Source organism: Garra rufa, chromosome 3 (assembly GCF_049309525.1).
Source record: "Garra rufa chromosome 3, GarRuf1.0, whole genome shotgun sequence".
In the NCBI taxonomy this organism is placed as follows: Eukaryota; Metazoa; Chordata; class Actinopteri; order Cypriniformes; family Cyprinidae; genus Garra; species Garra rufa.
Genome location: NC_133363.1, coordinates 25328164 through 25340668, shown reverse-complemented (window position 1 = coordinate 25340668; position 12505 = coordinate 25328164).

Genomic DNA, 12505 nt, shown 5'->3' with positions numbered 1-12505 from the left:
GGGAGTTAGATTTTGTGTGTGTTTGTATTTGTGTGTGTGTGTGTTGGCGTGTTGGCGAGGACAGGGGGAGAGGGGCACGGTTACCACGGAAATGGATGTGTTGGCCTCATCAGAGGGCTCCCAGCTGGTGTGGGTTCGGAAGCTCGTCTTGGCAAGCGCACGGTCAGGGGGGAGTTTGCATCTGTGCAGCCTTGGCGCTCAGCTGGAGGGGGTTGGGGAGGTTTTGGGGCTTCTTCCCCCCCACACGTCAGGTTTTAAAGGGGACCCACCCACTGCCACCACACAATCCCACTGGTCTTTACGCTGGGAGCAAAAATCCATAGAGTCGTCCACTGCTGTTTCCTCTTAGCAGTGTCATTGTCTCTTTTGTCTTTCTTTGCCTTCTTGGGGACCAGCACTCCTTCTTTCCCTTCCTCCTCTCCATTACTTCGTGTGTCCTCAATTCTTGCACCTTTCTCTTCTGTTTTCATCTGCATCTGGAGGTTGTGTCTCATAAATTCTTTCTTTTAACTGGCTTCATTTAATTTGTTCTTAATATAGTGTAATGCCTAGGTGCATATGCTTCCTATTTAGAGGGGTTTAAGCACTTCCTCTCTTTCGCCTTCTCGTGTGACTTGCAAGCTTTGGTTTTGTTTCTGTTTTTGTGCAGTATATACAAAAATAGCGGTCACTCTACAGGTGTTTAGAAAGTTGACCTCTTGACCTGTGCCCTCTTGGAGTGTGTTGTGCATTTGTGGAAGGCTTGTGTAAACATGCTCAGAGTTGTTGAGACATGTGACCTCTGACCTCTCAATGGGGAGAAGTGTGTGAGGTGGTGCAAAGGTCACTGATCTAATTATCATGTATTGTCCCTTGTTCTTCCATGTACATTTGTGACCCTGGAACATAAAACCAGTCTTAAGTAGCACAGGTATATTTGTAGCAATAGCCAAAACTGCATATTATATTTTTTTAATGCCAAAAATAATTAGGAAATTAAATAAAGATCATGTTCTATGGCAATATTTTGTAACTTTAATAAACGTAATATGCATTGCTAAGAACTTAATTTGGACTAATTTAAAGGTGATTTTCTCAATATTTAGATTTTTTTGCACCATCTGGTTGCAGATTTTCACATAGTTGTATCTTGACCAAATATTGTCCTATCCTAACAAACCATACATCAATGGAAAGCTTATTTATTCAAATCTCTCTTTCAAAAATTATGACTGGTTTTGTGATCCAGGGTCACATTTAATTTGGTATGTGGCATAGACAATTACAAATTTAGTATTTAAACTTTTAACTTCTTTTTGATATAATCAGTATAATGTTAGTTGGTGTTATTGTAGTTTGCATTCATGTGTTTTATTTATTCATAGTATACTAAGTATACAAAAATAATAATAATAGCAATAAATAGTTGGTTAATTAATTAATTAATTTAAAATGTATTTTAATTGCCTAAATAAAATACTGATATATTTGAGGTCCATGCTTTAAAAATAAAATAATAAAATAAAATAATAAAATAAAGATCTCAAGAGAAACATGAAGGTGAAAATTCCTTATGCAATTTACATATGGGTCGGGGTGCATGATTAATTGTGGTAATTTTTAGGTTATTTTCTTCATGATTAATCACATTAAATTAACGTGAATTTGACAGCTTTAATTATTACACGTTTTTACATTCAATTTTTTTCTTGCGCAGCTGCCTCTTGTGGTGTCTGCTTCCTCCTTTTCACATCTCTGTCCCACCATGCTGTTTGTGTGCTTTTTGTTTGCTCCAAAAAACAAAGAAAATAAACTTGGAGACTTATAAGGGCTCAAAATTGCTGAACATTGCAAAGATGAACAGGTATGGAAGGCTTGGAGAACCTGTCTGTCTTTCATGTCCACAGTTATGTTCTGCTGGTTCCAGCGGTGCTGCCTGACTGCCAGTCTGACATGCTTTGGGTCTTTTTCACACAGTGACACTGGAGGGGACAAGGGCAGCTTTTGTTCATTTTCTGCTTGCCCGCATCTGCCTGCAATAGACAAGACCACTTCTGTGTCCCGGCATCTGCTGGCTTTGATATGACGTTCAGATTCAGTTAAGTCCAAAGCAAAATGAGACGGGCAAGGGTCACGCAGGCCACGTCCCTTTTAATGCAATGCTTTAAGTGAGCATTTTTCTTACTTGATGTTCCATACATGGCAATTGAGTTTTGTATTTTTTAATATGTTCAAATTCAAATTCAAGTTCACATTATGTAGTTTCCAGATCCCAGCAATCTCTTCTCCATGGCATTTCCTGTGTTCTATTTGATGGCCTCTTACTATAAAATGTATCTTTCTTTCTTTCTTTCTTTCTTTGCATTTTTCTTTTTCTTTCACTCACTGATTTTATTCTTTCTTTCTTTCTTTCTTTGCATTTTTCTTTTTCTTTCACTCACTGATTTTATTCTTCAATTCTTTCTTTCTTTCTTTCTTTCTTTCTTTCTTTCTTTCTTTGCATTTTTCTTTTTCTTTCACTCACTGATTTTATTCTTTCTTTCTTTCTTTCTTTCTTTCTTTCTTTCTTTCTTTCTTTCTTTCTTTCTTTCTTTCACTGTTTTTGTTCTTTCTGTACTTCGATTTGCTCTTTCATTCTCTTTCTTTCTTTCTTTCTTTCACTGTTTTTGTTCTTTCTGTACTTCGATTTGCTCTTTCATTCTCTTTCTTTCTTTCTTTCTTTCTTTCTTTCTTTCTTTCTTTCTTTCTTTGCATTTTTCTTTTTCTTTCACTCACTGATTTTATACTTCAATTCTATCTTTCTTTCTTTCTTTCTCTGTTTTTGTTCTTTCTGTACTTCGATTTGCTCTTTCATTTTCTTTCTTTCTTTCTTTCTTTCTTTCTTTGCATTTTTCTTTTTCTTTCACTCACTGATTTTATTCTTTCTTTCTTTCTTTCTTTCTTTCTTTCTTTCTTTCTTTCTTTCTTTCTTTCTTTCTTTCACTGTTTTTGTTCTTTCTGTACTTCGATTTGCTCTTTCATTCTCTTTCTTTCTTTCTTTCTTTCTTTCTTTCACTGTTTTTGTTCTTTCTGTACTTCGATTTGCTCTTTCATTCTCTTTCTTTCTTTCTTTCTTTCTTTCTTTCTTTCTTTCTTTCTTTCTTTCTTTCTTTCTTTCTTTCTTTCTTTCTTTCTTTGCATTTTTCTTTTTCTTTCACTCACTGATTTTATACTTCAATTCTATCTTTCTTTCTTTCTTTCTCTGTTTTTGTTCTTTCTGTACTTCGATTTGCTCTTTCTTTCTTTCTTTCTTTCTTTCTTTCTTTCACTGTTTTTGTTCTTTCTGTACTTCGATTTGCTCTTTCATTCTCTTTCTTTCTTTTTCTTTCTTTGCATTTTTCTTTTTCTTTCACTCACTGATTTTATACTTCAATTCTATCTTTCTTTCTTTCTTTCTCTGTTTTTGTTCTTTCTGTACTTCGATTTGCTCTTTCATTCTCTTTCTTTCTTTCTTTCTTTCTTTCTTTCTTTCTTTCTTTCACTGTTTTTGTTCTTTCTGTACTTCGATTTGCTCTTTCATTCTCTTTCTTTCTTTTTCTTTCTTTGCATTTTTCTTTTTCTTTCACTCACTGATTTTATACTTCAATTCTTTCTTTCTTTCTTTCTTTCTTTCTTTCTTTCTTTCTTTCTTTCTTTCTTTCTTTCTTTCTTCCTTTTTTCAGTTTTTGTTCATGTACTTTAGTTATTTCTTCCTTATTTCTATACTCTTTCTTTCTTTTCAATCTTTTTTGCGCTTTTTTCTTTCATTCACTTTTTTATTTTCACTTTCATGCTTTCTTTTGCTGTCTCATTCTTTCTTTTTCATTATTTCTGTCCTTGCTCGCTTTTTCCCTCAATCCTTTTTTTGACTTCTTTTCCGTTTTCTCTTTATCTTTCTTTAACTCTTTCTTACTTTCCTTTTCACTCTTTTCTTTTGCTCTTCATGCTTTCTTTTTTAATTTTTTTCTGTCCTTTAAATCCTCCCTTTTCATTCTTCATCTTTCTGCTTATTTTCTCTATTTTCTCTTTTTTCTTTATTTCTAAGAAAGAAAGATGTGTACTACTCTTCTTTCACACCCCTCTGCCCTCTCTCTGGGCCGCATGGACTGATATTGCTGTCCTGGGGCATTATAACATGTTCAACAGCATGTTACTGCCCTATTTTATGCTCACCCCCCACCAGCACAGCCAGCTCTCAGGACGGGATAGCGATGCTTGCTTAAACGCTACAGATTTAAAAAAGAGTTACATTTGTAAGCAGCCTAGTGATCTCCATTTGTGTCGAGTTACAATAAAACGAGACCCAAGCTCCATTCCCTCATATGTCAAATATGCACCATTCATTTGATTTTTTTTGGGGTAGTTTTGAAATGCTCAGCTGCGTGGAAGCTTATTTGCATGCAATATGTCTGCCTTCTTTTTTTACCTTTCGTTACCTTTGCAGACCGGTTTGGTCTATCTCTCCCCCTCTTTTTCTCTCTCTCTCTCTACCTCCGAGCTGATCTAATGATTCATGGAGCTACATCGAGCTGCTTGTCGGAGATCAATCATCTTGGTCGGAGCGTTCTGCCGATTGTTTGAGTAGGGGGCCATTAGAGAGAACTGTTTGGAAGTGTTTTGTGAACCTAAGCTGCTTCAAAGGTCAGAGAATCAGAAAAAAACAGAGTCTTTCTGAAAAGTGCTGCTGTGTGTGTGTGTGTGTGTATGCGAGAGAGAGAGGAAGAGAGAGAGGCCTTGTCAGCCTCGTTGTGACTCCGCTGCCCTTTGTTAGTATGAATGCTTAAACAGCTCGCCACGAGCTCAGAACCCGGGATAAATAATTTCCACTGTCTGTCATGCCGATCTGAAATATGCACGGCTACAGCTCGGGCGGAAAGATGAGACAAAAGGAGAGGAGAGGAGAGGTGAGCCGAAAAAGCTGGCATGGAGAACGGGCGCACATAAGAGGGCTGTTTTATGTGGCTTGTCAATACCTACTAATGAGAATCTCCACTGTGATTTGCATTGTACAGTTTGAATCCAACGTATTGCTAACATGCCGTATACTTCTGTGAACGGGGGCTCTTGAAAGTCTCCGAGTTCTGTTTTCGGGAAGTTGTCAAAGCTGTTATAATTTTTCCAACTCACTCTTGTTGTGTAGGAGCAGCAGTTTCATTGTTTGAGATCTTTGCAGCACAACTTTCTGCACATCTTTATGCACAAGAGTCAACTTTTAAAGATCAAATGCTCGACAGACTGATGACCTTGCGAATGTGCAATTTGAAACCGATGCGCATTCACATTTGGCACTAAAGAGCAGCGTGCACTTTTTGAGACAAGTGGAAGAAACTTGTCCATGATTCACATGAAGTTAATGGGTGAAAAGACACAAGACTCCTAACTGATTAAACACAGTCAGATGTTTTTGTGATGCATAGAGCCACTTGTTCTCTTTCTCTCTCTCTCTCTGTTCCCCTGAACAAAATAAGTGGTGTTTGTCAGCTTGGTACTCCAGAAATTAAAAAATAATTAACTTCTTTTTTTTTTTTTTATTCTGCCTCTGTGGGTGCCAAACCTCAGCATCATGGGTTTGATTGAAGAAGGCATGGCAGAGTAGACGTACCCCCACCCCTGAACTCGCAGTGCCCTGGTAAAAACTGAGGGGGTGGTGGCTGCAGGAAATGTTTACATGTGATAGCTGGTTTAAGACCCAGCAGTTTGCCAGTAATTGGGTAAGCTGGCACAGCGGTGAAGACCTTTTGTTGCACATTCGTCTTGAATCAAAACCACTTTTCCACACCACAAAAGGGGAGCTGAATTGAAATCAGCTGTATTTGGTTGATTTAAGACAGTTTCTGTTTCATGGAACCGCATTTAAGGCAGCTGTAGCCTCACCATCGTGCGTCTGCTTGCCAGGCATCTCCACGCTGTCCAAGTCCCATTCACTAAATCATTTTAAGAGACCGAAATGTTTAAATGTCCCCTCAACAATGGAAGAGCTGTCTGTCAGGATTGGACAGTACACGTAGTTCTGTATAAACCGAAGACGATACGTACTGATAATTATCTTATTTCCTATTTGGCTGGTTGCTTGAAAACTTAATGATGCTGCTATTTTAGACTTTTTTTTAGTTTATATTTTTTATTTATTTATTTATTTTTTGCCTCCCAGTTCTTGGGAAGAGAGAAAAGTAGGACGCTCACTTTGCAAGTATTGCACAACCCCACTTTCTTGTTTGTTGTTGTGTGTTTTTTTTTCTTCTTAAAGGCACAAATTATTTTAAAAATAAACAAACAAAAAAGCATTTCTCAACTGGAAGAATATTTAATTGTTTTTTGATTACTTAGGATAGGGCCGTGGGAATTCCTAGTTTTAAATATTTAAAGACATGCAGTCCTGCATGAAGCCATATTTCAATTGGCGGTTAACTGCATTTTTTCCACGCTCAATAATTATTCTCTGACAACAGTCTAAAAACATCAAATACATAAATATTTGAATTTCTGTTCAGCGGAGAGCATAAATTAGAAGGAGCTCTCAGGGTGTCCTCGGTCCTCTCAGAAACACACAGACAGCAGGGACCGAGAACGCCAGAGAGCCTTTGGCCAGAGGGTGGCAGCAGTGAGTAGCCCTCTCCACAGAGGTCTGCCAGTCTGATTATAATTTATGATCCATTTCTATTATAGGTGGGGTGTGCAGAGATGGTTACAGTAATAATTATCAGAGTGAAGCGTTTCCTAGGCAACTAGAATCTTTTTTTTTCTCCTCCATTCATGCGGGCGTAGCAAAAAGTGAGTGTCTGTGTGTAGCATGACATGGCTAGTAGGCCTCTGTTACTGGTATCGACACTTCAACTGCTACATGTGGTGGTTTCACTATGTTCTACTACTGCAGGCTTCGGGCTGTGTTCAGTCCCTGCAGGCTGGACCACACACGCACTGACTTTTTTTATTTGCATATTTGCAAAGATTAACATTTAATATGCTTTTCATGCCATTTGGAAGTACAAAACAACTATCTTTTTTGGGAATTGTTTTAACTAGTCTGGCTTAGACTTTTTTTATACTGACAATATTGCTTTCATTTTTCTGCGTTTCTCAGTTTCCTTCATGTTGGCAGTAGTAACAAGTGTTATCCCTGACTTCACCTCGGCAGCCACGTCCTCTTGGGTCCTACACAAGCCCCCTGCACAATTACAGGACAGGCCTAATTCCTTATCATAAAAATCCAATGGTGTAATGCTGGAGGAATTGCTGTGTTGAGGCTAAACAATAGGCCTCGCAGACTAGGCTTTGTGTCATTAAACTCAGCATGCAAGCTTTGAAGTGTCCCTTAATTCGGCCATGCTGCGCCTCTTCCGCATGAAGATATTGCAACAATATGAAGAAAGCGAAATGAGAGAGTCAGAGAGACAAATGGAGATGTAGCCATCACCTTCACCGTGAACCACTTTTATTTTCACTCCTGTTAGGTGTACTACTGAGATTACTTAGACCCATTACCACAGTTATGGTTAGGCGGAGCACCAGAGCAATAGAGAAACAGTGTTCTCCTGGTACTTCATAGGCAAGTCAGACGTCTGGCTTCGAACCTGAGCAATATTCCCACAAGGGCTCTAGTGTTCGCATTTACCACAAAAACAATACACACTTGAAAAGTTTGCATCGCCAGACAGCCGCTGCCGAGGACCTACGCTTAATTTCAATCACATCATTTGAGTGGGAGGGAAGAAATCAGTTAGTGCAGAGGAAACGTTATTTGAGATAAGATTATTTGACTTTTTTGCCACTTCCTTTGATGTTAAAGAGAATTAAAGAGATGGTTCGCTCAAAAATAAATATTTTGTCCTTATTTTTTCACCCTCATTTTCTCTATGAATGACTCACAGTTGGCCATTTATTTTCACTTTATTCATCTTTTTTCCTGAAAGTGGAAGTCTCGTCTATCTCATGACGGAAAGATGCTTTACATTTCCGGTTTATGGTGTTTCCAGTCAAATTGACGCACATCTTAACCCTGCATATGTTTTAATATTTAGTTCTTTTTAAAAAGTTGCAGTTTAATTAATTTAGTAGATCTTTTTTCCAGGGATGCGCCGCAATGAAAATTCTTGCCTGAGCTGAAGCCAAACAAACACTGGGCCGAAGGCCGATTACCGAACTCGTTTTTTTCCCTCCATGCATTTTTTTTTTTTTACCATTGCGTAAGTTAAATAGCCGAAATGTGCTTTTTACAGTAAAAAAAAAAAAAAAAAAAAAAACAATTACAAAACAACAATTTAAAAATATTTATTAAACACTGAACATTTTTAACATTAGACATTATAGCCTACCAACAAAAGCACAATTTAACTCAAAATATTCTTTGGCCATTTTTAAGATCCCCTTTTTGAATCAGGCATTTGTTTTTTAATGTACAAATAAATGCAGCCTTGCTGGCTGAAGAGATTTCTTTTAAAACATTAGAAACTATTACAGATCCCAATTTCAACACTATGTGTGAATGTTATGATACATGTATTAATAGAGCTGTTGTAATTATTGTTAGCATTATTTTTGTCTTATTTTTTTATTTTATTTTGCAGAGCAGTAAAATTCCAATATTCACATTTATGAATGTTTACTTTTATTTTGGCCACAAGAAGACTTCAGTAATTCTTTTTGTTGATGGCACAGGTTCATAAATGATTCTCAAAACGCTGTTTCAGCACATATTTTCCTTGCGCTTTGGACTGCGGTAGTTTATTTACTAATGGTTCAAGGCCATTTCGCGATATTAGTCTTTATACAGTAGGCTGACCCGTCCTCTTCTCATCGAAGACATGCAGTGCATACTCTCTCGCTGTCGGTGCTTGTTTTAAATGCTTCCACACTGCCTACATGTTGGCTGCATTAGTGCACGCCTCTATTCGATCGCGTCACGTCATTGTTCGGTATAATTTATTCAGCCTTTTCGCTTATTATTCATTTTGGTTGCTGAACATTCGGTGCATCCCTACTTTTTACCCCATTTTAACATGAATTTCTATGGAGACCAGAACATGAGGAAATCCAAATGGAAGTTTAAAGGATAGTTCACCCAAAAATGAAAATTTGATGTTGATCTGCTTACCCCCAGGGCATCCAAAATGTAGATGACTTTGTTTCTTCAGTAGAACACAAATTAAGATTTTTAACTCAAACCGTTGCAGTCTGTTAAGCATATAATTGCAGTGGATGGGCACCAAACCTTTAAAAGTAAAAAAAACAAAAAAACATGCACGGACAAATCACAAATACACAGCAATGTCCATCTGTCCTCAACGCGAGCTCATTATCCGGCACGTTACATGTGTACGCGCTCTGGCGTAGTATACTCAAACTCCGGAAGCGATCTGTCGCGTGTATATGACACTCATTGTTTACACAGTGATTGTGGTTATAGCGGCTATTCAAAATTACTTGCGCTTATCCTGATTGTTCAAACCGATTTAAAGCTAAAATATTACGTTTGCTTGCACGAACTCATTTGGGACTGTTGACTATTCACCGATTTCCCCTTACGGGGTTTGCGTATACTACGCCAGAGCACATACACAGGTAACGCGCCGGATGCTGAGCTTGTGCTCATAACAGGTGGGCATTGCTGTGTATCAGAGGTAAAAACTGTTCAGTTTCTCACAAAAAACGATTATTTCGTGTCTTAGGACATCAGTGTATCGTCACGAGCCGCAGGGTGTAATTTGGATATGTCTGTGCATGTTTTTTTTTTTTTTTACTTTCAAAGGTTTGGTGCCCATCCACTGCTATTATATGACTAACAGACTGCAACAGTTTGAGTTAAAAATCTTCGTTTGTGTTCTACTGAAGAAACAAAGTCACCTACATCTTGGATGCCCTGGGGCTAAGCAGATAAACATACAATTTTCATTTTTGGGTGAACTATCCCTTTAAGGTCCTTGCACAGTGAGTCTGAAAATTTTGTATGCATTTTTAAATTTTTTTCAAATTCGTCATCCTTTCCTATCAAAATGCTTGCTACGGATGCGGAAATGCAGAAAATCAATTTGATCCAATTATTTTTTATGACGAATGAAAGTTTCGGAGGCAGTGTGTAAACTTGATTGACACAACATGAGGTCGTATTTATTTTTTTAACGTGCGAACATTTCTGACAAACAATTCGGACTCACAGTGCAATGAACTTTAGAATCCATCATAGCAATGCTCATCGGTTACTCAGGGAAAATATGGATACAAAAAACCTTGAACATTCTGCTAAGTATATTCTTTTGAGTTCTACAGAAGAAAAAAAAGCCATAAAGGTTTAGAATAACGTAAGGCTGAGTAAACAATGTCAAAATGTTTATGTTTTGGGACAAACTGTCCCATTAAGAAAAGAAGAACCTTTGCTGGAAAGTCCAGCTTAAGCTGCTAACTGTTTTGGAACATGGTTGCTGGTTTCTAGCTGGTCTAAGATGGTCATTAGGCGGCACAAGCTGCTAGACCAGCTGCTAGACCAACAAACAAACCAGCTACCCACTAGTCATGCCAGATTAAGGTGATTTTTTTGGAACATGGTTGTCAACACTTTAATGACTAGAGCTGTCCCGATATCAGATTTTCACTACACAATTATCGTGACCAAGATAATTCGCAATAATTTGCATGATATATAAATGTAAATAAATAATAGATAAATAAATAAATAAATAAATAAATAAATAAATAAATAATGGACCAAATAACAAAATAACATAAATAATACTATCAGCCAATTTATTTGTAGAATTTATTTATTTAATTTATTTAAAGTTTTTTTCTAACTTAGTTTGTTGTGTGTTATCTTTTTTGGGCAATGAATTAAAATTAAAAAAGGAGGATAGGAGAGTTTGTAACCATAAGTGTACAAAAAAAGTTTTTTGGGCTTTTAGTATGAATATGTTAGTTTTAAAGGGCACCTATTATGCAACATTCACTTTTACATGTTGTTTGGACATTATTTTGTATGCATATTTGTTGGCAATGTTTTTACACAACCACCCTATAATGATAAAAATTCACCCGCTCCTCTATTTTTTAATCCCTATAAATCATGTCTCAGAGCTTACTGATCACATGTGACATCACACTTTGACATCACAGCTGTTTAACTTTACAGACATAACCGACTATTTTTGTAACTTAAGCGTGTTTTAACAAAGTTGTGTGTGAAAGAGAACTTAGTTTAGTACTCACATGCCGTGTGAAGGCCACTTTCTGTCCGTGTGCACTCAGAAACCATATATCAGAAGTTTGAACTGATATAGCTTCAAAACGCATGTTTTCAGTGCGATAAACGTGATAATTGAAACCAAACAGATGTTTTTGTAGCAGTTAAAAGCTGTAAAGTCCCATTCTGGAAAAAGGGGGCGGGGAGCAGCAGCTCATTTGCATTTAAAGAGCCATGCACGAAAACAACCTGTTTCTGCTTCCACTCAAAATAGGCATTTTTAAAATGATATAATAAATGATCTGTCGGGTATTTTGAGCTGAAACTTCACAAACACATTCTGGGGACACCCATAAATTATAACTTCCACCAATATAGATCAACGATTTTGATGACGTCACCCTGCACTTCAGCTTCTAATCGAACTTTCTGTCCAGTCAAATGCTCTCTGTAATCTGAATCGCCCCGCCCCCTACTCTATAAATAGACGCTGAAGCTGTGGCTGAAATCTGTCACTTGTTTATTAGTATTTTCTGTACGGTTTATGGCACGTAGTGCACTTTATAGGGAAAGGGAATGCTTTCCGTTGGGGTGAATGAAATCTGGTTTTGCACTGTGCAAGTCTGCTCCAGTCCAGAGACAAGAAAGCACGGAGTGGATCATATGCGCGAATCAGTGCAGACCACAATCAGACCCATATAAATTCTTCACAGAATGGTATATTTTATAGCGATATGAATGAGATTATGGCTGTCACACGCTGTCAAATGTGGCTTTAAGCTCAACTGCTCTGCCCCAAGCTGTGATATAAACAAAACATTATTTGCTATTTAAAAAAAAAAAAGGGGTCTGAACTAGGGCTGGGCCGATAAACGATATCATATCGAATCGCGATCAAATTTATGTTAATAATGATGATAGGCTCTTGACATTTTTTGCTCGATATGGATTAATCTAAGAGCCAATCACACAGTAGAAATATGCGACAACAGCCAATCAGCGTACAGCGTGCGTGTGCACGTCAAAGTACAAAGTTCATTTCCTAACGCACTTTGCGAAGCAAACTTAACACCAGGATGACAAAAAAAAAAAGAGAGAGGAAGCAGCGACGAAAGTGAAACTAACTTCGAGTTATTATTCAAAGATGTTGAAATTGTCGACAAAAAAGGTAGCACGAATTCCGTTATATAAGTGGTTTGGCTACCTGAAAAGTGACTCTTAGCTCAGCTAAACCGAAAGCAAAAAACGCACGCGCATTCAAAAGCAATTTGAATCCCCCCAATGCACGCAAATTAGGCTACATGACATATCTAGGCTGTTATTAGTATGTAGGCTATG